The 26124-nt window shown below is 41.7% G+C and overlaps 2 long non-coding RNA genes across 2 annotated transcripts; both read left to right on the top strand.

The window, feature by feature from the left end:
• Positions 1 to 241: 241 nt before the first annotated feature.
• On the top strand, positions 242 to 4322 carry LOC140582877 (uncharacterized). Its single transcript, XR_011985671.1, has 7 exons — positions 242 to 372; positions 656 to 761; positions 1998 to 2066; positions 2180 to 2271; positions 2525 to 2651; positions 2756 to 3079; positions 3314 to 4322. It is a non-coding gene; the product is annotated as an uncharacterized lncRNA (long non-coding RNA).
• A 20344-nt stretch (positions 4323 to 24666) lies between these two features.
• On the top strand, positions 24667 to 25756 carry LOC140582702 (uncharacterized). Its single transcript, XR_011985521.1, has 3 exons — positions 24667 to 24758; positions 24997 to 25182; positions 25487 to 25756. It is a non-coding gene; the product is annotated as an uncharacterized lncRNA (long non-coding RNA).
• Positions 25757 to 26124: the final 368 nt, after the last annotated feature.

The raw sequence follows: 26124 nt of genomic DNA, 5'->3' as shown, positions 1-26124 counted from the left end.
TCTTTGCAGTGTGAGAGAAAAATCCTAATGTAATACCCAAATGTAATACGACAGTAGTGAATGTTATGTATATGTATAATCTCCTAGCAATACAGCAATGCACTAGCCCAGTGTGAACCGTGTGGTCAAGGTCGGATGATAGCATCAGGCCCTAGTCAAGAAATATGGAGCACTGAAGTACCGGAACAAACCATATATGGAAACAGTGGAATGCAGGGGTAAAAACAACTCTAAGAGGAGGCTCGAGGAAGACGGTATCTCCCAGCCCTGTGCTGTAAGATACCACAATAAACTGAAGGCTGAAAAGACTTGACGCTGACCCATCGTGATTCCTGAAGTGGAAGGTTCCCCCGTCACTCCGACCGGACACAGGTAGGACCAAAAGGTGTTTGGACAGCTATATGTGTGGATTGTGATATCTTACTACAAAGGAAGTCGACTGACCGGAAGGGTCATTAAGTAAGGTGTTAAAACTGCAGACCTGAGGGTTCCGACCCCAGGGGACATCTGGCTCGACCAGGAAAGGGTTGAGGGCAGGGGCGTGGTAGTGGGGGGGAAAAGGGGACTGAGTTACCAGGGCCCCATGTGGGGGGAGGGCCCCTAAGGAATCTGGAATTTTAATTTTCTTTAAATCTGTGTACCATCTGTATTTTAGTTTATTTATGAGGCAAAGAGGACTTACTCCATCGAGATGGGCATGTGATACACTGCCTCACCCACTTCAACAGGATGCCTCTTCCTGTGGGGCCTTTGTATTGAAGGTATGTATGACAGCAAAATGAAGAAGAAGAATTGGATTTTAATGTAATTTAATTTAGAAAATGACCTAGAACGGAAACTCAAATCCCAAACAGAGTCATATTCAAACAATTCCCGAGAAAACATCCTGAAAGAAATTAATAATATTAAAGCACAGCTAGAAGAAATATTACATAAAAGAACTCAATTCTTAATTAAACAACTGAAGTATGAACATTTTGAATATAGTAAGAGTTATGCATGGATAGAACTCGAACAATCACAATTTCAGAATATCTCAGTTGCAGATATATTATTTTTAAATATATCTATCAAACAATTAGAATGCTTTAAAAAAAAAAAACCCTAATCTCAACAACCTTATTAGCCTGGTGGGAAGCAAACAAAATTACTAAAGCATCACTCATACCTTGTAAATACACACCAATCTGGCACCATCCTGAGTTGAAAGCTGGTAACAGCACTCTGTACTTTCCTACATGGCATGAAAAAGGAATTACCCATCTTCACCACCTTTTTAGCAATAACTGTCTCTTAACCTTTTCCAAATTAACCCAAAAATATGAACTAGAAGGCCAACAATTGCTTTACTACGAACAATTAAAAGCTATTATCAAATCTAAGATTAACATATGTAATAACCCTCTTCACCCCTCAAAATTAGCTATCGAAATCCTTAACCTACATCATTCGAAAGGATTGATCAGTAAACTTTATAGACTTTTGGCCAACTCAGATGATTTATTCACAGTACAAATAACAAAGTGGGAGAACGATTTAGACATGTCTACCGACACTAACTTCTGGATACAAATATTTAATAACATTTTCTCATCTACCACCAAAACAAACCTCCAATTAATTCAGTATAAAGTTATTTATAGAACACATATAACTCAGCATAAAATGTACAAAATGGGCCTTGCTGACACCCACATCTGCTCTCAGTGTCCCAGCAGTAGTATAGACGATTACTTCCATGCTACAGTATGTGGACTTGCCAACCAGTTCATACATTTTGGACAGCAGTAACTCAAATATTATTATCTCTACTGAGTCATAGGATTCCATTATCTCCATCTCTATGCTTGCTTGGTGACACAACACAGATGGATCTCAGATACCTGCATCTAATCACAGTACACAGTACTACATATACAAAACAAGATCACTGCAATTTGTATTTTGGTGATACTTGCCAGCCATTTCAACTGTGAGAACTGTGTTTATATTCCCAGGTATGTCTGGAAAAATGTGGGGCTATAATCGGTGCATGGAATCTTCATCACAATCACTGGGTTCTTGTGGTAAGAAGACAGTTGTGTACACAAAATGTGCATTTCTTCATTACATGTATTTATAGAGGGTCATATGGTGGAATTACTCATCCACAAAATGCTTCATTTCATCTCCACTGTAGTACCTAAATGCCAACACACACACTGTGGTGCTTCTGGATCCACAGAAGGACAATGAGATGGTGGAATCAAAAGTAGCTGCTGATTGCTTTAGGTAATGGACAGTAATTAAAAATGGGGTTGCGGGTTCAAATGATACCTCCAGCATGACCATTGGGTCCCTGAGCAAGACCCTGAACCCGAAGTAGCTCCAGGGAGACTGCTTGTGAAGTTCGGAAATGGAAGTAGCTCTGGGTAGTAGGATCTGCTGAATTCTGTATATGTAAGACTAGATGGTTAGATATACAAATTGCACAAAAAGTCCTACATTCTGTTCTCTTCCTAGGAAAATTGTCCTACTTTTCCAGCAACTTTTTTGCCCTACGTAATGAGCGACTTAAAAAACAGGAGCTGTGTGGGGGAAAATGGAAACCAGCCACAGTTGCACACACATTACAAAAAGACAGCTGTAGTTGTGGGGTCTTTGTAATGGAAGTGAGTATTCACACCACAGGGATGTTTCTGTACCAGTACAACTTTCATTTAATGTGATAAAAGGTTCTATTGTTGAATAACCCCAAGTAAACTGTTGACAACAGATGGGCAAGCAGCTTATCAACCACTTTCCTCGGGTTCCCAGTTACATCATCATTCCAGGTGACATCATTCAATGCCGTGAGACTATGGCGATGGAAATACTCAGTGGTTCAGGTACACTGCAAGTAGTGGCCTTATGTTCTCTGTCTTCAATCAAGAACCATATCTACACTATCCCTGACATGATGTTATTGTTGGCTTGCAAGTCGTACCTGTAACGTCTCCCACTGCTAGAAATATAGCACATGTGATGTGGCATTGCACAGCCTGTGCAGATGAGTCTTCGTCATAAAGCAGCAGCGTACTTCAGGGTCTGAACCCAAAATGTGAGTGTTGTCAGGGTGCTGCACACTGGTGGTGGTTAAGGTGGCTTGGCACATGACTGGTGGGGTACCTTGGTGTCAGGCCAGTGTGCCTGGTGAGAGTGGATGTTTGTATGTGTGTGTGGCGTGTCGGCGGGGCTCAGCTTGGATGGGGCATATGTATATGGATATGTATATTAGGGGTGTGGCGATGGGCTCGGCCCGCTTCTTTACACACATGTCTGTGTCTCCACGCAGACCAACAACAAGGTCATCAAGTTCACAGATGATACGACGGTGATCGGACTCATCTCGGGCAAGGAGAGTGAGCTGGCATACAGGGACGAGGTGGAGCAGCTGTCAGAGACAAGGTCGACAACCAGCTCCTCAACACCACAAAAACAAAGGAGCTGGTCATTGATTTCAGGAAAAATAAAATAAGACATCCAGCCACTCATCATCGCCAGGGCATTTCTGGAGAGGGTATGAAATATTATGTAGCACTATATAACGTAGAATATAAGTATTATGATATTATTAATAAGCATGGCAAATACCCATGATGTATTCATTACAATGTAATCATTATAATGTAATCAACACAATGTAATCAACTGAGTATGTATTTGCACCTCATAATAGCCTAAGAGTTTTTTTTTGCTACTTTATCTTAGTCCAGAATCTATGATTATCCACCTTTATTAGTGTTATACCTTATCACTATGTCGATGGACAAATGTATCAACCCTCTAGTTAATGTGCAACAGGCTGAAGCTGCCAAGGTTTGCTACTGAAGGAAGGGATACTCCTGAGTTCACGGCTGAGTATTTTTTTTAAAACCAAGTATAGTTGGTCGCGCCACCATTATGTTCGGCTGAGGGACCAAACAGTACAAGAAATGATGGAGAAATTATCACCCAGGGGTGTGGATTAAGGGAGAAAACAATGGGCCTCATTCACCAACCGTTCTTACGAACAAATTTGTTCTTAAACCCCACGTACACACTTTTTTTTTACTGAGATTCTGACATTCACCAATGTTTCCTTATCTGAATTTGTTCTCAGCTAAGACCAGAATCTACGCACACTCAAGACCATTCGTACGCACATTTGAGTAATGATAGTTTGTTCAAAATAATTGGTTATAGTAGTTTTGCTCATTCTACAGTTCATAAAACGATAGTATTTTAATAATTTATGACAGTAAATTATAAAAAATATTTTAAAGTGTAAAAATTATTTTCATGGTAGTAACAGTGATCATGCTGATACATAGGTCAGAATCTTCGTTAAAAAAAGTATGTACGTTGGGTTTAAGAACAAATTTGTTCGTAAGAATGGTTGGTGAATGAGGGCCAATGATTGTGAATGGTTGGAGAGATGATGATGTTTAAGTGACGAGATATTGTTACATGATACGAACTGGTATAAAAATTGGTGTTAAACAATAATAAAAACTTCTACGTGTCCAGCGTTGGTTGTAACTTCATTCTTGCAATAAAGACTGAATTTGGATCTACACGAGTGGTTCCAGACTTCTGATTTGGCTGGGGAGGAAAACACCACAACAGTTTTAGATAATCCTGTCCGGGAACTTCCATGCATTTCCGTATAGTACAAATTGCCAGCTTTCCGGCAGTATATCACATGTCCCAGGGCAGGATTTCTACGTGCCACTTCCGTGGACTTTTAGTTTAAGATTATGGATGGCAGCTTCCACATGGTTACAGTGTACAGGGCGAAGTGCACATTTAGAAATCCTGCGCCGGGAACTTCCATGCATTTCATATAGTACAAATTGCCAGCTTTCCGGCAGTATATCACATATCCCAGGGCAGGATTTCTACGTGCCACTTCCATGTTTCAATATAACAGATGCTTTAATTGCAATATCCTTTTTCTTTTATTTATTTTGTGTATTAATTCTGATAAAATGGCTTGTAGAGTGGCAACCACGTTTCTACATACCTGCAGATATTTCACAGGAGTGCTTTCAAGCTGTACAGTATAGCTGTACTTATATGAGAAAATTTAATCAGATAACACCAAAACAGTTCAATAGTGCTTGGATGTGAGATCTACAGAAATACAGAATTACAATAAAATACTGACATGTTTGGTGAAAGACATATTTATTTATTGATTTATTATGATTTATTTTATTCGTCAGGAACAGGCATCCATGAACAGTGACGTTGGTAGCCATGGACATCCACATCTGTCTGACGGGACAAGAGAGGGGAAAAATGCAGATTATCCTCGACCAGAGAACGCTCAACAGATAACATATAGAACATTTTCACATGTTTAACAAATTAACAATGAAATTAATGTTAACATTAAGAACAATACGATTTCGGACAACCGTATTGTACTGACTGCGCAGTTGCACTGCAATGCTGAGCTCCTCGAATTTCTCTTTTGTTTACGCCCGGCGGAATCTGCATTTTACCCTCACCCCCAACCCACTGCTAACTTTACTCCGGTATGACACCGTGTGTACGAGTGTGAATGTGTTAGGAGGCATGTGTGTGCAAGTGTGTGCTTCCAGATAAAACATTTTTGAGCGTCAATACCGATATGCTACAATTATCATAACAACCAAAGTGACAATGATGGCCACAACAACAACTACAACAATTGCGACTGTGGTGAGACATTAAACAAGGGGGTTGAAGAACAGTAAGGGATATAAAGTGTACTGGCATTAATAACCCATATCCAAAGCCGTCTAGTGTGCGGCGTGCGGTAAAAACCTTTATTAACTGCCAAACTTTAAAGTTAGTTTGTTAAATGCGTGTTACCTTAGTCGGAAGTTGTTTCAGGAGAGCCAAGCAATGGTGTTCTGTGGCCTGTACTACGAAGGGGGTTTAACCAAATCAGACTTAACCCCGAGGTAATTTGCTAACGCAAGGTTGACAAAATCAGGTTGTCTCCATCGGGGCTAATCAGTACTACGACGCCAGTTGAGAAGTTGATTTGTTAAAACGGTGTTAACTGCATTGGAGTTTGTGCGCGTTCACATATATGGAGCACGTTCGGCAACGCAAGGCACCGTTTGACTCATAGCGCGATTTCCATATGTTTCACGGAGGAAGACGGCATGCTAATTATGCAGCGTTATGAGGAGTTTAAATCAACCCTTTAAAGAAAGTCCAATACCACTGCAGGTAACAAAAGCAGGCAGGCTTGTTGGCAACGTATTGAGGACAGAGAAAATGCATACGTGGTCTAAAATATCTCGACCGAGTATTAGACAATGAAGTAAGTGAAAAGAATTGAAATATACTGTAAATAATTACAGAGGCTAATACATGCGACACAATTCAGAAGTTACCTTTTATATGTTGCTAAGTAATGTAATGCTCCCTGAAGTTCCATTACTGTAATGTTACTCATAATGTAAACCTCCTCTCCTGGAGCCGACACCTTATCGTGGTGGAGGGGTTTGCGTGTTCCAATGATCCCAGGAGCTAAGTTGCCTGGGGCTTTATGCCCCTGGTAGGGTCACCCAAGGCAAACAGGTCCTGGGTGAGGAACCAGACGAAGTGCGGCTCAAAAGACCCCTCATGAAGAAAAACAATGGATTCACGTTTTCCCTTGCCCGGACGCGGGTCACCGGGGCCCCCCCCTGGAGCCAGGCCTGGAGGTGGGGCTCGATGGCGAGCGCCTGGTGGCCAGGCCTACACCCATGGGGCCTGGTCGGGCACAGCCCGAACAAGGCACGTGGGTCCCCCTTCCAATGGGCTCACCACCTGTAGGAGGGGCCATAGGGGTCGGGTGCAATGTGAGTTGGGCAGTGGCCGAAGGCGGGGACCTTGGCGATCCGATCCTCGGCTACAGAAGCTAGCTCTAGGGACATGGAATGTCACCTCTCTGGTGGGGAAGGAGCCTGAGCTGGTGCGCGAGGCTGTGAAGTTCCGACTAGATGTAGTCGGGCTCACCTCGACGCACGGCCTGGGCTATGGAACCAGTCTCCTCGAAGGGGGCTGGACCCTCTTCCACTCTGGAGTTGCTCACGGGGAGAGGCGCCGAGCTGGGGTGGGCATACTTATTGCCCCCTGGCTGGGCGCCTGTACATTGGGGTTTACCGCGGTGGACGAGAGGGTAGCCTCCCTTCGCCTTCGGGTGGGGGGACGGGTCCTGACTGTTGTTTGCGCTTATGCGCCAAATGGCAGTTCAGAATACCCACCCTTTTTGGAGTCCTTGGAAGGGGTGTTGGAGAGCGCTCCTCCCGGGGACTCTCTCGTTCTGCTGGGGGACTTCAATGCTCACGTGGGCAATGACAGTGAGACCTGGAGGGGCGTGATTGGGAGGAACGGCCCCCCCGATCTGAACCCGAGTGGTGTTTTATTATTGGACTTCTGTGCCCGTCACGGATTGTCCATAATGAACACCATGTTCAAGCATAAGGGTGTCCATATGTGCACTTGGCACCAGGACACCCTAGGCCGCAGTTCGATGATCGACTTTGTGGTCGTGTCATCGGACTTGCGGCCGCATGTATTGGACACTCGGGTGAGGAGAGGGGCGGAGCTGTCAACCGATCACCACCTGGTGGTGGGTTGGCTCCGCTGGTGGGGGAGGAAGCCGGTCAGACCTGGCAGACCCAAGTGTATAGTGCGGGTCTGCTGGGAACGTCTGGCAGAATCCCCTGTCAGGGGGAGTTTCAACTCCTACCTCCGGCAGAACTTCGCCCATGTCCCGGGGGAGGCGGGGGACATTGAGTCCGAATGGGTCATGTTCCGCGCCTCCATTGTCGAGGCGGCTGACCGGAGCTGTGGCCGTAAGGTGGTCGGTGCTTGTCGCGGCGGCAATCCCCGAACCCGCTGGTGGACATCGGCGGTGAGGGATGCCGTCAAGCTGAAGAAGGAGTCCTATCGGGTCTTTTTGGCCTGTGGGACTCTGGAAGCAGCTGATGAGTACCGGCGGGCCAAGCGGAACACGGCTTCGGCGGTTGCTGAGGCAAAAACTCGGGTATGGGAGGAGTTTGGCGAGGCCATGGAGAACGACTTCCGTACGGCTTCGAGGAGATTCTGGTCCACCATCCGGCGTCTCAGGGCGGGAAAGCGGTGCAGCATCAACACTATTTATGGTGGGGATGGTGCACTGCTGACCTCAGCTCAGGATGTTGTGGGTCGGTGGAAGGAATACTTCGAAGACCTCCTCAATCCCACCGACACGCCTTCCAATGAGGAAGCAGAGTCTGGGGACTTGGGGGTGGACTCGCCTATCTCTGGGGCAGAGGTCGCTGAGGTGGTTAAAAAGCTCCTCGGTGGCCGGGCCCCGGAGGTGGATGAGATCCGCCCGGAGTTCCTCAAGGCTCTGGATGTTGCGGGGCTGTCTTGGTTGACACGCATCTGCGGCATCGCATGGACATCGGGGGCGGTGCCTCTGGATTGGCAGACCGGGGTGGTGGTCCCCCTCTTCAAGAAAGGGGACCGGAGGGTGTGTTCCAACTATAGGGGGATCACACTCCTCAGCCTCCCTGGTAAGGTCTATTCGGGGGTGCTGGAGAGGAGGGTCCGTCGGATAGTCGAACCTCGGATTCAGGAGGAGCAGTGTGGTTTTCGTCCTGGCCGTGGAACAGTGGACCAGCTCTATACTCTCCGCAGAATCCTTGAGGGTGCGTGGGAGTTTGCCCAACCAGTCTACATGTGCTTTGTGGACTTGGAGAAGGCATTCGACCGCGTCCCTCGGGGAGTCCTGTGGGGAGTTCTCCGGGAGTATGGGGTGCCGGGCTGCCTTATAAGGGCTGTTCAGTCCCTGTACAACCGGTGTCAGAGCTTGGTCCGCATTGCCGGCAGTAATGGTGCGTTCGTTTTTCTCTCGGAACTCGGAAATTCCGAGTTGAGTGACATCACGTCCGACAATCTCCCGTTCGAGCTACCCACATCTCGGAACAAACATGGCTGCCTCCATGAACACGTTGCTGTGTGTTGTTGCTTTATATTTTAGCAGATTTGGAGTTTTTCAAATGAAGAAAATGGAGAAATTTAGATTTTTCCGAGAGACAAACAAGAAACACGAACTAGTCAAACCACATTAAAAGCTTTATAAAATATTTTAGTACATTCATAGCGATATTCTTCTTTCGAACAGTAAATAAACTACAAACAAACCAAGTCGCCATGTTGAAATTACGTCACAAGGGCAACTCGGGCAACAAAATCTTATCCGACTTCAACGTCATAAAAGGGGCGTGTTTCCGACGGGAAGTGATGTTTTTCGTGACGTATCGTGACGTTTTCATCCGAGTTCCGACTTGGAGAGAAATAATCGAACGCACCATCAGTCAGACTCGTTCCCGGTGAGGGTTGGACTCCGCCAGGGCTGCCCTTTATCACCGATTCTGTTCATAACTTTTATGGACAGAATTTCTAGGCGCAGCCGGGGCGTTGAGAGTGTCCGGTTTGGTAACCTCAGGATTGGGTCTCTGCTTTTTGCAGATGATGTGGTTCTGTTGGCTTCATCAGACCGCGACCTTCGGCTCTCACTGGAGCAGTTCGCAGCCGAGTGTGAAGCGGCTGGAATGAAAATCAGCACTTCCAAATCCGAGACCATGGTCCTCAGCCGGAAAAGGGTGGAGTGCTCTCTCCGGGTCAGGGAGGAGGTCCTTCCCCAAGTGGAGGAGTTTAAGTATCTCGGGGTCTTGTTCACGAGTGAGGGAAGGATGGAGCGGGAGATCGACAGGCGGATCGGTGCGGCGTCAGCAGTGATGCGGGCGCTGCATCGGTCTGTCGTGGTGAAGAAGGAGCTGAGCCAAAAGGCAAAGCTCTCGATTTACCAGTCGATCTACGTTCCTACCCTCACCTATGGTCACGAGCTTTGGGTAGTGGCCGAAAGAACGAGATCGCGAGTGCAAGCGGCCGAAATGAGTTTTCTCCGCAGGGTGGCTGGGCTCTCCCTTAGAGATAGGGTGAGGAGCTCAGTCATTCGGGAGAGACTCAGAGTAGAGTCGCTGCTCCTCCGCATTGAGAGGAGCCAGATGAGGTGGCTCGGGCATCTGCTTAGGATGCCTCCTGGACGCCTCCCTGGTGAGGTGTTCCGGGCATGTCCCACTGGGAGGAGGCCCCGGGGAAGACCCAGGACACGCTGGAGGGACTATGTCTCTCGGCTGGCCTGGGAACGCCTCGGGATTCCCCCAGAGGAGCTGGAGGAAGTGGCTGGGGAGAGGGAAGTCTGGGTTTCCCTGCTGAGGCTACTGCCCCCGCGACCCGACCTCGGATAAGCGGAAGTTAATGGATGGATGGATAATGTAAACCTAATGTTAACAATAACTGATCCGATTTCAAATGCAATAGTAAAGTGTACGTGGCAGCAAGTCAAGATGAAATTTAAAACATCATGTCAAGTGGTAGGGCTATGTATTTATATTTCTACTCATTATGAAAGATTTGTTGTGTCTATAGCCTCCACTTAATACCGTGTTTCTATGTTTTACAGCTAATAATAAAAAGGTGTCTGTTCATATGACACTTAATAGAAGGTGAGCCACTGTTTAACAAACATTTAAATGATTTACAACAGGACAAAGCAGAAGCAAATGTGTAGTGAGAAAACGACTAGGAACCTGTCACCGCGGTTATGTTAGTCTCATATTCCATATTCAGTTTTCTGGCTTTAATATCTTTACGGAAGTAAAGTGGGCGTTTTTAATGACAGAATTGTGATGTCCAGTACCCAGACATCGATGCACACCGATTATTTTTCAGCTTCAAAACATTTTGTGATTTGTGCCAAATCATGTTAATAGCTAATATAATATAGGTTCTTTCAGCTGTAATGACATGGTGGTTTAGTATTTTGGGCTCATGTCAACTGTTGCACACCCCTTTGTTTCCCAGATTGCTTTACATGCAAATTTTAATTATATTTTGAATGTTCGAATGTATCCGTATACTGTGCAGTCGACAATACATGAATGGATTAATAACTTTAAAACTAGACAAGACAGGCACATCTATAGTAAATTGTGCTTTGATCAGTGGACAACAGGGAACAATGCACACCCCTTGGGTTTTCAGAATAACTTTCTCTGTAACAGTTATTAATTAATACATTGTATGCATATTATATGCCATTGCTCCATTTCATACATATTAACAGAGAGAGCCCCTCGACACGATTCGTGCGCCAATGTCGTATGGATCATCCAGGTACGCCGGCATTGTCTTCGGAGAAATTGTAGTTGGATGGGCGGTGTTCATATAGGGCTGGCTTACGCAGAAACCTCGACTTAACCAAGAACAAAAACTGCTCGGAGCAGTTTTGAGACTTTGCGTAAATTGCCATGGCAACATGCCTCGACTATAACCTACCCACCTTTCGTAGTACGGGTTAATCGCGAAGTTACACCACACGTCATCAAGTTACTCGCAAAGTTACCCCGATAAGTCAGTAAACCCGCTTCGTAGTACAGGCCACTGGTCGCAAAACAGTTGTCCATTAACATAGTCTGTCTACCGCGATGACAGCCTGGGCTCCCTCCGCAATTAATTTTTTCCTGAGCGGGAACAATATTCTGCGACGATCCAGGATTTCTTTGGGAAATTGGTTGTTCGTCCGTTCCTCTGAGCTCCCTGCCTCGCCCTGCCTGACGAATAAAATAAATCATAATAAATCAATAAATAAATATGTCTTTCACCAAACATGTCAGTATTTTATTGTAATTCTGTATTTCTGTAGATCTCACATCCAAGCACTATTGAACTGTTTTGGTGTTATCTGATAAAATTTTCTCATATAAGTACAGCTATACTTGGCCACGATAGGTCTTGGACGCTGAGCTTCTTTCCTCACCCCTCCTATGCGGTGGACCCGATGAAACGTGATGTTGTTGACGGTGTCCCGAGGAAGTTTAAGTTGTTATTGTATGAAGTTTCTGATGGTAGCTTCTGCGTCTTCCTCTGCGCGCTCCGGAATTCCGGCGAACACTAAATTGTACCGCATACTTTGTGCTTGAATATCGAGCAGGGATATGGAGGGAAATCCCGGACATTTTTCAAAAGGAATTGCGTTTTCCATATGTGGACACATAAAGTGTGACATAATTCAAATGCAATTGCAAATTTTGCATTACCGTTCGCTTTTTCGGTTTCGCGAACGAACACTGACTGCCAAATTTCAAATTAAAAAGTCCATTTGCAGTTGCATTTCCCATGTCTTACAAGTCATGAGCCTGTCATATTTAAATAGCAAAATCAATTACCACGTCTGCTTTTTCACTTTCTCTGCGTCGCGTATGTAGCCTGCCAAAACTCAAATGCAATCGCAATTCATTTTGCATTTGAATTTCCGACGCATTACACGAAAACCTGTCAATTAGCGTCAGGGGTGGGTCTATACTGTGGGGCGTGATTGTATGGGGAGTGACGTCACTCGCAGTTGATGACCAAGAGGGGCGTATGGAAGTAAATTAATGATAAAAGTCGTTGATGAAAAAAACACGTTGAATTACACTTATCGAATAAAAACGCATTACATTAATGACGCTTTGAATTTTTGGGGACTGTAATTTAATATGTGCATACATTTAAACATTGAACATTTCAACTGAAAACATTTCAATTGTAATTTCATTGCTTAAATATTCAGTACAAAAATATTCGGCTTCCAAAAGTCAGTTCCAAAAGATACGTATTTTAAAGTGCATGTTTATAATTCAACCACATGAATTCAGTTAATTTAATTTCGCCTCAAGATAAATTTCAAAAGAACAAATTCAGATGAAAATATTCCATGTGTTTTATTCGCATCTTTATTATTCAAGCAGTAGCATTCAGTCCTCTTATTTCTGCTTTACAATATTCAGTCCCGTTATTTTAGCTGTTTCAAATACGCTGCCACAATTTCAGTGGTTTAAAATACGGTCCGAAATTCAACCCTCTACATCCAGGACTAGCAGGATGAGCGATAGACTGCCAATAGAGTTCTCTTCGATAGAGTTATCTACGATAACTTACTGCACTCCCAACTAATAGGTTTTTATGTAACCCACATAACAAAATTTGTCTGGCCCACTTGTGGGCCACACCCTTGCCTCAGTTCTGGCCCAAGTCTGCCTGGGTCCCCGGCCCAAAACTGGCCCAAACAATGAAAACCGAGACTAATAATTTGCTTTGGCCCAGATCTGGCCCACACACTGTAAAATGACTCCTATTGTTTCTGTTGGCCCAGACCTGGCCCGCACACTGTAAAACTAATCTGACTGAGTGTCAGCTGAGTGCCGGCTTGGTCCCCGGGCCAGATGTGGCCCATAAACTGCCATAAAGTGCTCAAAATGAAACACAAATTCAAAATTAGTAATCCATTTAAAAATACAAGGTATTTTTTATTATAAGAAATATAATAATTAACAAAAATGAATTACAACAAACAACCTACATTACAAAACCAATAACAAACTTTTCAATAAGACAAATTTGCGCAATTTTTAAAATATGTAAACATTGCTTAAATTTTGTCTCACTCACACTTGCACACACTCACTCACACACTAAAGACTTTCCCTCATGAGTTGTCTTCTTTTCCGCCCGCCTTCTCGGTCAGCTGCCAGCTGAAGCCACCGCTTTATTGTTGCCTCAATATCCGCTTCTGCTGCGCTACAGTCAAAGGGTTTCTCCGAACTGCAGCTAGGTATAAATGAATGCACACCGTAAGGGCATTATGGAGGTCTTAAGCATCAGTTAAACATGTCATCTGAGAGAGACCTTCTGTACTGTATGTCCAGACAAATATACTGACCAATCACTACCTCTCTCAGTTTAAGGGAGGCCAAAGAAGTCTTTCCATTAACACCCCTCCAGTTGAGCTTCTTTGCCAGCGTGTTTGAGAACGCCTTCCTTAATACACGCCAAGTGCAGTCACGCACATCAGCCCCACCAATAAGCCCCAAAATGTTTACCTGAAACAGATTTTAAATGAAAACAAAAGGGATTCACAATTATTTATCATCAACTGTGTGAGAAAAGCAGCATTAATGCTGTTATGCCCTGTGAGTGCCATCCCACATAGCAAAATGAGTCTGAACTGGATCCGGGCCAAATGTTCTTCAGAAACCGTTGCAGATCCGTAAACCGCATCTGGCCCGGTGTCTTTTTGCACAACGGACCAGTACCAGTCCGAATCCGCTTTCCAGATTTGAAACAGATTTGGGCCATATCTGGCCAGCTTTACATTGAATATTATATTACCAAATCTGGCCCGTATTTGCACCAGAGTCAAAAGGTAAATTCAGATCTGGTCCGATTGTGGCTCATACTCATTTTTCCCAGACTGACTGCTGACCACTTCTGCTCCAGGATCCTAAGTGAATTGGTACACTATCTAATCTAACCTAATATAGAATACATGGAACACTCAAATTGACCCTGTTCATCTTCAAAATTTTATTGTAAACATAACATGCAAAAAGTCACATTTTGCAAATTAATTAAATAGAACATTTTTAAGACATAAAAGGACAAACATTTAACAAATTTATGCTCCACTGAGCATTCAACCATCCTGTCCAGGTGTGGAAGCCCTAAAAAAACAAGAAAAAATATAAAATTTTGTGCACCAATACATCATGGCAACTGATTTCATGATAATTTTTACCTATGACTGTACAATATGTCCATTTATCTTCTCAGTCATCACAGCCTCGGTGTAGGAGCCTAAATGCATTTCATATGATTTGAATAATTAACAGTAGATAATATTGATTCAAGGTTTATTAGTTTATTAGTTTATTCAAGTTTATTAGTTTGACAAATATGACTTAAAATGTTAAGATTTATTGGATCTACTTTGTAATGTTTAAAAACAGGACTTTTAATGTAGTTCTGATGGACACTATTGGGGTGCTTTTATTATGATAAGGGGGCGGGGGATAGGTGGTAGGAGAGAGAGAGGTTAGATTGGAGCAGATGCTCTCGAATTTTGATATAAATGTATTTATTTTATTTTGTGGATAAAATTTTATGTTTGTAATATTAGTTAAAGACTCGAAGTAAACAGTTAAGTTTTGCGAAGCAGTTTCTTGTAGTTTTATGGAGTGGATTGGGACGGGAGAATCTTTCGAGCGTCAAGCTCAGCTTCAATAGGAACACAAGAACCTACACTCAGTATGTTTCCCAGAGTAACAGTTATTATTAGTTATACTGGTGAAACAGTGATACAGCCTGCAGTATTCCCACCAAACAAAAGCATTTTAGGGATAGAATTATCATTACTATTAATCATTAGGCTTTATGACATCTAAATTTATTAGTTTATTTAAGTATTAGCACCTGTCATTGCTTTCCCTTGTCCCTGTAGCATTCTACATCATATTCACTCATTCTATAATGCTTAATATTTAAACTAGTTTATCACAAACATAGGGCTGCAACAACTAATCGATTTAATCGATTAAAATCGATTATTAAAATAGTTGCCAACTAATTTAATAATCGATTAGTTGGGTCTACGTTATTATACACATAAGTACAGTGGCAACCTCCTAATTTGGGAGCAGTAAGCTAACCAAAGCCGCGGTGGCAGTAATGCACATAAACCGATGCCGACCGCCATAAAAGAAAAAAGTAAATGCACATAAACGCCATTTACGCACCTTTTAAATTTACAAAACAGCTTTTACTCACCTTTTTTAAGATCACTAATGTTAATGATATAGTTACCCACCGTTTTTTCTGCTGTGCATATAGTTTACCCACCTTAAATTTCTTGTTACCACTACACCACTGCTTCATTTCTTCACGATAGAAATTTATAGTAATATCAAATGTTGTAGTACTTAAGACCAGTTTTTGAAGGTCTCGATCTTGTCTTTGAAGCAGCCGTATTTGTACTCGTTCTTGTCAAGGACTCGGGATTTTATTTCGAGACCATAACTCTGAGAATATTCTTATTAATGAGCCGTTTACTGTCGGATTGGATAACTAATAACTGCAACCAATGGCGTTACTGCCGGCCGCGTTACCCGCCCCGTCCCTTCACACACGCACATGTGTTTAAATGAACGCAGGGGAAGTCGTGGTTGTCAACACAATCAGCTATTATGGGGCTAGAAATGCGGCTACATACAGTATACCACAACGTGTTTACCCTACCATTCTATTAGGTGGGCGCCCCAAGTAAATTTTATTTAATTTAATTTTCTATATAGCTCCAGATCGCAACAGAAGTCATTTAAGGCTACCTTTCCGATAGAACAGGTTTATATCTTGTCCTTTTATTAAACAAACTAAATAGCCTTATGTTATTTATCTTATTTACAGTTCATCACTGTAGTATGCTGAAACAACCGGACACGTTTTAAAACAAAATTTGCCGCCTGCCGTTCACGGGTTTTTCGTCACCAATCGTCTTATTTGCGTTGCTCAGTAATTTTTAGCGTAAGATGCGGAAAAGGCTTTTTCTTCGCAATAAATGTTTACTTTATTTGTCCGTAATAAATGCAGACAGACTCGCTGGCGTGCTCTCTCCCCCTGTCATATATGTGTATCAACATTAAATAACATTAGACAATTATTTAATAATATTCTTAGTAGCAGCAGCGGTAGTCTGTGCTTTTACATTGAAAAACTGGAGTACTGAATACATTATCTAAAGCACCATGCTGGTTGCACTTTATAAAACAAGATTTTGTGTATTTCATTACGTTGATTCAGCTGCTACAAATTATTAATTTTTTTTGTATACTCTTAATGTAGCATACATTTGTTTTTTATGTGAGTTGCTGGAAACAACTTTTGTACAAAGACAGACTGGGTTATTAAAAATTGCTGGAAATCAAATAGTTTTTTGCCCCCCCCCCCCGATTAATCGAAAAAGTAATCGACAGATTAATCGATTATCAAAATAATCGCTAGTTGCAGCCCTACACAAACATAACACAGACCAGTAAAGTTGGTAAGACTGATAATCTGAAATTCTATAATTATTCAATTGAGCAAAGTTCAGACTCATATGGTTTCACTAAAAACACTAAAGAATAGAATCTCACTCTATTGTTGATTATGTCCAAAGGCAGATGTTTATAAAGGTCATTCATTTTATAAAGGTCAGAACCGGATTTAACAGGTTCTCCCCGTGTCTGCTTCGGTTTCTAGTTGCTTTCAACAGAACATGTAGTAGAAAATTTTCTAAACTGGCCTAGTGTCAATACATGTGTGGTCACACTCCTGTGTCCAAGGTGGTCCCTGTCTAGGACCCCATATACCAGTTGTTTTAGACTAGATCACTGCATCCCTTAATTGAATAGAGCTGTCATAGATGGTGTGTTTGGTTCAGAAATGGGAAATCTCATGACTATAGAAGACATGATTATGGACACTGAACACCATAATTAATGAAACCTGTGTTCAGGGGTCCAATTACTCTGTTCGTCACCTGTAACGCTCCCCGCGTCCACATCCACGGTCAGATGCAAGGTTGAACCATTGGATTGCATGCTTATTTATCTCCATTTCTGTGGCATTGCTGCTCACTTTGCATGCTCGAACAGCTCCTAAATGGGGAAAAAACAGATATATGTGGAGTTTATCCCCTTCATCTGGAACATACAGTGCTCTGTCTGGGCCTTATTGTTTATTAAGACTGGTTATTTTCATATTTTTTTGTCCATTATAATCACAATACTGTTTTTCATTGGGCACAACATGACTGTCAGGAAGCTAGGGCTGTACAAACCAAACCGAGAAATGTTCAAACTGATGCGTTGCTAATATATATTCCAAACACACGCATTTTAAACCATAACATAAAAATGTTGGTAATACTTACTAAACAAAAGTGTCTTCAGATTCATTACACTGAATTTCATTTTTTGGTTGGCTCCCTTCCAACTGATTTTTTTCCCAACACTGTTGCTGAACATGTGACCCAAGATGTTCCACGTTACCTTCTTCACATCTTGCCCTCCTAGTGATGATAAAACTTTGAGCTGTAAAATAAAAAATGCAAAGTCATATTTAATAATAATATGGATGATATTAAATACATAGCTATCCCCTGCTTTATGAATGCCCTTTACAAAAAAATGCTTTTACGAAAGACATTTTTAAATACCTGTTTTTTTCTAAATAATTTTTATTTTAGTAATGAATGAGAAGAGACAAAAAACCAGGTCTGTGAGAATCCATGCTTTTATTTTGTGCTTCTGTTTCCGAGATGTGTCACTGCTACTGGCAAGTTGAACTCCACTGTAATACATTATTTTTTGCTTTATCTAAGCTGTGCAGTTACATCATACCTTCTTTGATTTTTTGGGGTCTGGGAACGCTCAACTTTTCCCCAATAGAAATTAATGGGAATTGCTTCTCTGCTTTACGAAAATTCAGTTATGAAATGTTTTGTTTCCAGTATTTATAAATTTCCAACTTATTCACAGCGTACTACTCATATGTTTAAGCTTAAATGTTACATTAAGACATTGCTAGATGTTAAAACAGAGCACAATGTTCACATAAAAATCAAATATGAAATACTAAATTTACTACCAGACTCTTTTTGGCTCCAGTCTTTGCAGAATCAGCTAGCCATGCTTCCATTTGCTCCACTTCCTCAGTGGTGTTTAATGGGAACTGCAACCCTTCTGGCATCTCTAGAGACTCCTGACACTCTTGGTTTTCGAAGACCTTTGAGTTCAGGTTATTCAGCATTAAAATGATTTGGCTTTGTTGGTGCTTGACCTGCTCCAGAAGAGTGAGCATATGCAACTGGGCAGCTGTAATATGAAAAAAGAGTACATCAGTAGGTTAAAGCTACAAAACAGTGATGCAAAAATTGTGCTATAAAAACAATAGCACTGGGGACAGAAAATGTAGTAAACTGTTCCACAGGAATATAACTGAATATAACAAATTGACAGGGATAAGACAACTGTCAAACACACCAAGAGAAATCAAACACCCTCTGTGCCATAAAAAGGGTGTGGCATAAAGGACCTAATATTTGCAACACAAATAAGAGGCAAGTCTGAAGGACTATGTCAGCTGTGTAGGTGATTAAAAAACACACCTGTGCAGGGAATTTGTCCAGTTCCAGTTCTGGCCACTCTGCAAGTTGGGTGGAAAAGATGTTGACCGTCCAAAGTGGTGGTGTTCATCTCGGGGAGAGACAGCATGTAAGTAGGCTGAGCTTTTGCTGCTACTGGAGGTGTCACCTGAGGAGCGACATTTGGTGGTGGGGGAATGGGAGGAGCCTGGACTGAGGTACTTGGCAGGCGAAGAGCTGGAATATAGTCCCGTGGTTTCTTGTGAGGGGCTTTCATCTCAGTATCATCACTATCAAAGTCAGAATCTCCTAAATAGTGGCTGAAAGCAGAAAACACACAAATGTAAGCCACATTTTAATTAAGAATACAGGGAAACACTTTAGATACTGCAAAAAATCATTAGTAAACATTATCAAAAAATTCAGTATTATGCTATTCATTTTTGTACCTAATTACGTAACCTAACCCTAACCCAGTTAGGTTGTTTAAGACTTATTACTATTTATAAATCACTTATTCATTAGTTAAATTATTTAGCAGTAACTAAAGTTTCAGAAAATACAAATGCAGAAATCAATCAATTTTGAAGCAGTAATACTAACACAGGTTTGGGTTTTCTCCGAGGTCTTGAGTCTTCTTCGTCATCCTGTTCGGACTGCATGTCTGATGTGCTGCAAGTTAAAGATTTTTTCATTGCTTGGCGTGCCTGCAAGTAGTTGTCTGAAACACAAATTTTCACAATGCCAAACAAATCAATGTGTTAACACCACTAATAAAATAGTAACAGTAGTAGTAAGTTTGTTAATGTTGTCAATCATTCTTAAGTAAACAAAAGGTTAATTTTAATTTTAGGATTTTCAACATACAATCTGATTTCAGAGCTGAACATACCACATGACTGAAACCGTGCAGTCATGCTGGTCCCAGTCCTCGCCCCAGCCTTTCCCTTTGCTGAATTGCTTTGTCAATCCTTTTGTCACTTTTATAGTTAGGCCACATAGTCTCTCCTATGGAACTCCATAGTGTTCAAAAGTATTATGAAATATATGAGAATGATATTGTGAAATACAACTCATTATTGTGAAATATATTGCATTCTGTTATATAAATGTACCTATTATTATGAAATATTTCATATTTTTATTTTTCAAAGTCAGTATTTATTTCATAATGCCGTTTTTCATCATTTCATGATGCCGTATTTCATCATTTCATGATACCGTATTTTATCATTTCATGGCCGTATTTCATCATTTCATGATGCCGTATTTCATCATTTCATGATGCCGTATTTTATCATTTCATGGCCGTATTTCATCATTTCATGATGCCGTATTTCATCATTTCATGAAATTTCTTCGTCTGTCAATCAGTGTCAGTGGGTTGGACCTGCACGCCTATTGGCTCATCCTTTAACATCGATTAGTTTTCCTGCATACCTGCTCGGCGGACCGCTGTTACAGCTAGCAACAACGTGCTAGGTGAAAAGTCATGGAGGATGGCGGACTGGCATGAACTTCATTCAGTTCTGCTTATTTTAGCAGATCAGATAGAGAGGGATAATTTACCCGTAGATACGGTTTTGAATCGTTTAGATTAAGTTTTTGAAATGCTTGGGATGATAATTGCTCTTCAAGGTGTTAGCATCGATGATACCATTGTTGATAGTTTAAGAGCAATTGAGCACCGTGTCCGTTTGGAATACGCACAAGAAGAACTGTCTTCAAATTTTGGTCGTCCACGTCTTGAAATCCCGGGTGCAGCACTCAGGACTTTAGTGCTGTCCGGGATTACCATCGGGGTTATTGCTGATATGTTTTCTGTGTCACCGAGCACAATTCGGAGGAGAATGATGGAGGAAGGTCTAAGGTAAATTTACACTGTAACTTAATACTTGTGTGATTCTGTACACGGCATTATTCGAGTGTTGACGTTAATTATGATGTATCCCATCAAAATATTATCGTTTACTTTTTTATTGTGGCTGACTAAACCAAGTGGGACAGCTAGGGGTGAAACTGTCAGTGCCATCTCCGTGTTTAGACACGTTTAGCCTGGCACAGTGTTAGCTTGTCATAGCTCAGACGATGTTTGTAGCTAATTGTTCTCTGATAATCCCTGTTGGTGCTAACATATGCGGAAGCTGTACGCAACGTTGATATCAAATAGCGAGTTTATCTAAATGTTTTTGTCGGTTTCAGCAGTGTTATAAATATTCTCATTCCTTCTCTGGTGTTTTTATTAAAACTAAAACAAGAATACATTTACCCCCTCAGTTTTCTGAAGGATTGTTTGGAAAACCTTGTAACTCTTTGTTGAGGTTTGCTGTGATATGAGCAATTGTTTTATTTGTAGAAGATCCGATAGGTATTCTTCTATTGGAGATGAAGATTTGGATGCAATAGTCCTGGATATTCAGCGTCATCACCCAAATGCCGGCTGCAGAACGATGATGGGACATCTACGATCTAGAGACATACACATACAAAGTAATGTGATATTGTTTAAATACCCAAACACCAGTTTCACACCTGGATAGCATGTGTCAGTGGAGCCGTGATGTGATAGTTTAAAATTTCCATCAAAAATGACTAGCATGTCCTTATCACTGGGTTGGACACATATTGCAGTTATGTTCCTGTTCTCCTCCAGTTTGAACCAGTCAGTACACGATTCTCTCTCCTCAGTAAATCTGTAAAACATCTGGGTAGTTACCAGAAGCAGTGATGATCTGTCACATATGCATTACAATATTTACAATACAGCCTTTTTGTGGTTTCTAGTACTAAGACATTATCTGTCTGTTAATCAGGATTTCGACTGATGGATTCAATGAGACGAGTCAACCCAGAAGGAGTCATGATGCGTCGGTTATCTATTCAGACTGCAAGGCGTCGTCAGTACAGTGTGCCAGCACCAAATCACCTTTGGCATATAGATGGAAATCATAAACTAATTCGGTCAGCACTTATTATCACTGCTTTCCTATTCCAGGAAAATATTGGGATGCATGTAGTAAATTAAAATGAAGTAAAATGTCATCTTAAATGTCACATAAGGCAGTTTACAGGATAAGCTGTAGTCATGTCTGAGGCTTAATATTGTGCATGTGATTCCTTGCACTACAGGATCTTTCTGTAAAGTGTTCAAGTCTCCCTGTTATTATTTATTTTGCATTCCTGGTTTATAACATATTGTCACTGTATGTAGAACTCAAATTTTAGTCTTAAAATTTCCTTCAATTGTAATATTCTTCTGTATTGTAATAAAAATGAAAAATGTAACTGTGGTGACATGACGATAATGGTTCTTTTATATTCCTTTATATTTTTGCCTTGACAGATGGAGATTTGTTGTACATGGTGGGATAGATGGTTTTTCTAGGTTAATTGTCTACCTTAAAGCTGCCACCAACAACAAAGCTACAACAGTTTTTGATGGTTTTTTGTCAGCAATCAGACAATATGGAATACCATCACGAGTGCGGCAAGTAGTGTAACAAATACAGTATGCAGGGCTTGTCCTTTAAGGTGCGCAATTGCGCGTGCACGCCATCACGCGCCTAAAATGGTGATGAGCTGCGCAAAGAAATGCGAGCCTATCAATAAAAAAGAATTAAATTGTACGCGCCTCATAATTTGTCACGTGACCACGGAATTATTCATGACAACAATGGCGTCGAAAAAAAGCATGGATAGCAAGGGTTATCCGTGTCAGAATGCAATGTTTTTGGGGAGGGGAGGGATGGTTGTTGTTAAATAATTAATTCATAACGAATTAATTAATTGTAGCCTACCGTTTCCACTACCTGACCCGCATGGTCTTTGTTTTACCCATAACCAAACCATAAATAAATAAAGATAAGTTACACACAAATTACCACCTGTCAGTCACTTTTTCCGCGGGACTCTGGCATGAATAGGCACAGTGATCTGTGTCGTTATAATGGCGTCGACAAACTTGGTTGGTAAAAAAGGTGCAAATTCACCTTTCTGGCAATACTTTGGCTTTAGACCGAATGAAACAGGACAGCCACGAGATACGTCTGAAGTGGTGTGTAGGATTTGCGGTTAAGTTATCCGCGCAAAAGATGCGCAGACGTTCTGTTCGTTATGGTAAAACCATGAAAAAGGCATATTTGGTGTAGTTTATTTAATCTAATTTAATTAAAATTATTTTGATTTTTTTTCTGCTGTTTCTGTATGCCTCATTTAATGTAAACAAACTAGTTCGTGCAATTCGTTTGGAGTTCACTGTAATTTGTATTGTGATCGCTAACAACTTCCTTGTTATTATTTCCTCATAATAATAATAATAAAATAAGTAAAGATGCGGAAATTGAAAGCATGCATTTAATTTGGCTATATAGTGTGATTAAGTGTGTGTTTTTCGTGAGCTGGTTGCTGCTGCGGCGGGGGTGGGGCGGAGGATCGCGATGTCGGCTCAGCATCGTGATGTCTGTCGGCCATCGCCGGTGGACGATGGCATCGTCTATCGACCCAACCCTATTGTCCAACTCTTAATATTGAGCTATCCCCACTCCTAGTCCTAGTCCAACAGCAATATCCTTGGCTACTGTCATTACTCACCCTGTGGTCTAGTTGCAGATTCTATCCTGGAAGGCAACCTACTCAAAACTACTCAAGTACTTAAGAGATGGCATCTTCATAACTAGTTAGTATTAGCTGTATACATGTTAAGGATTGGCTGCTGCTGGGATTGGCTGCTGATGTGTTCTTCATCCAAGAATGAAGTTTTCAGAGAAGACACTGGCTAACAAATGCAATTTCAGTGGAGAAACAGAATTTGGCTCATACAAATTATTGGATGCCATCTCTAAGTTTTGGCCCATATAATCTTAATATTATGGTGCTCTTCCCCTCAGCCTTCTGCAGCAAGTGTTATGCAAATTGAGGACAATCTCCAAAGTATTGATGCAAAAAAGACTGAATTCTGAATTGCAAATTTTATTCACCAATAAAAAGTGATTCACTTTAAATGGGTTTCTACAAAACATGTTAAAGCATTAAAACTAGGACAAAATTCTCAACTAACACTAGGACTACAAAAAACAGATAAAATAAAAACAGAAAAAATGTACAAATACAAGTACATTTTGACCCATTGCACCAAAGTCCAACCACATTTTAGGCGCACAAAAAAGGTAAAATTGTGCACCTAGCACTTTTAGGGTGCACAAAAAAAATTGTGCACCTAGCACTTTTTAGGTGCACAAATTTGTGTGCGCCTGCATTTTTCAAAGGACAAGCCCTGTGTCATGCCCCGATCGTCCGCTCCTCTCATGTGCCACGCCCCCTCGTTAACCTCATGTGGAATCCCAGTGTTTTACAGCTGTTCCTGATTGTTGTCATTAGTCCATTGTATTTAGTCCGCGTTTCCGTTTGTTTCCCCAGTCCGGTCATTGATGTGATGTTGTATTGTTGCGTGCGTTGTGCTGCCATTAAACCCCGTGTTCCTGATCCCTGGATTCCTGCCTATTCGTCTGCGTTTCCAGGCGCGTGCGTCATAACACCCTGAGTATGCCTAAAATTCTGTGTCAGACAGTAGATATATTCAGAATGTCACTAACTTAGATCAAAACTTTTTTCCAGGTCAGACAAAGGGGGGGGGAAATGTGAAGGTTGCACATTTCATGGTCCAGGCAATGGGAGAGAACAGGAACTCTCATATTACTGGCAGAAGTGTTCACAACCAGCGGTAAGGACATGTAAACTGATGGCCTGTTTCACATTGTTTCAAACATGCACTTGCAATAAGACAAAAATGGTTTATGAGCATAATTGATTGGTTTCACAGCACATGGATTAACACTACACTAATAATTGACTTAGAAGTCTGGTGACATAGAAATACCTAAAAAACCATAAATGATCTTACAGCATTGAGCGCCTGTGGAGGAATGTGTATGAGAATGTCCTCGACCTTTTCTATGCAGTCTTTACCCAGCTGGAGATTCAAGGACTGCTCAACCCTGGTGAAGAAACTGACTTGTTTGCACTGCACAGACGCTTTTTTCATCACATTCAAAATCATCTTCAGTCATTCCAGGCAGCATCGAATCAGCATGGGCTCAGAACAGCAAACAGCATTCACCTATGCAGCTCTGGTTGATTTGTCACAGGTACATGGATATTTGATCAATATTAGTTCTTGTATGTAAAAATCTATCTATAGTGGAGATGAGTTTACTTCTACTGTGCCAATTGGTGTACCAAAATGTTTCCACTTACAAGAGAAAAATTTTGTCTGCAAAGCCATTCTCTCATTTTATCCTATCTACCAGGTCATTTACCATTATTGTCACATGAGAACACTGTGCATAGATGGCAATAGTTTGGGGCCAGCTGCAGGAAACACTTCTTCAGCTTATGTTTAAGTGAAGTGAAAGTGATTAATGAAAGTAAGACATTTGGATGCTCTTTCAGGTTGATGAGGATTACGGTGTGGACTGGACAGGACCATATAATCACCGCCCATCAAATGAGATCACCATTCCTGAGATTCAGCTCCCACGTACACTGAATGAACGAGAGCTTGCTGTACTACCAACGTTTCATTCAGTCAAGCTTTGGATGTGTACTGTTAAACTGTTCACTCACTCAAACGTATGTTTGAGACCACACCTTAACTCTTCAAAGTAAGCAGATGCAATATGTTTACACACTTTTATTCTTGTTTTTACATCTATGGCTCGAGTGCAGACAGGAACCTTAGTAGCTAATACTGACTCAAAACAGCATGAACAAGTTCATTGTCAACAAAGTAAAACAGAGAATAACTATAAAAAATAGGGGTGCACCGATCGATCGGCGCACCGATCGATCGGCCTCGATCACGTTAATTTGAGGGGATCAGAAATCGACCATATTCCCATGAGCTCCACCGATCTTAGTTATATGCTTTTAACTCTTTGGGGTCGAGTACAGTATGTCGTCGACGACATCGCGTACTTTTCGCGTCTATTTCAGTTTATAAATATCTCGCTGAAATCTTAATGTATAATCATGAAAAAAACGCTGGCTAAATCCGTAATCTGTCTTCTTTTCAAAACGTCCATTGTCGG

Source organism: Paramormyrops kingsleyae, chromosome 25 (genome assembly GCF_048594095.1).
Source record: "Paramormyrops kingsleyae isolate MSU_618 chromosome 25, PKINGS_0.4, whole genome shotgun sequence".
Classification (NCBI taxonomy): domain Eukaryota; kingdom Metazoa; phylum Chordata; class Actinopteri; order Osteoglossiformes; family Mormyridae; genus Paramormyrops; species Paramormyrops kingsleyae.
Note: the sequence above shows the minus strand (reverse complement) of the source record. Positions and strands in the feature narration are given on the sequence as shown.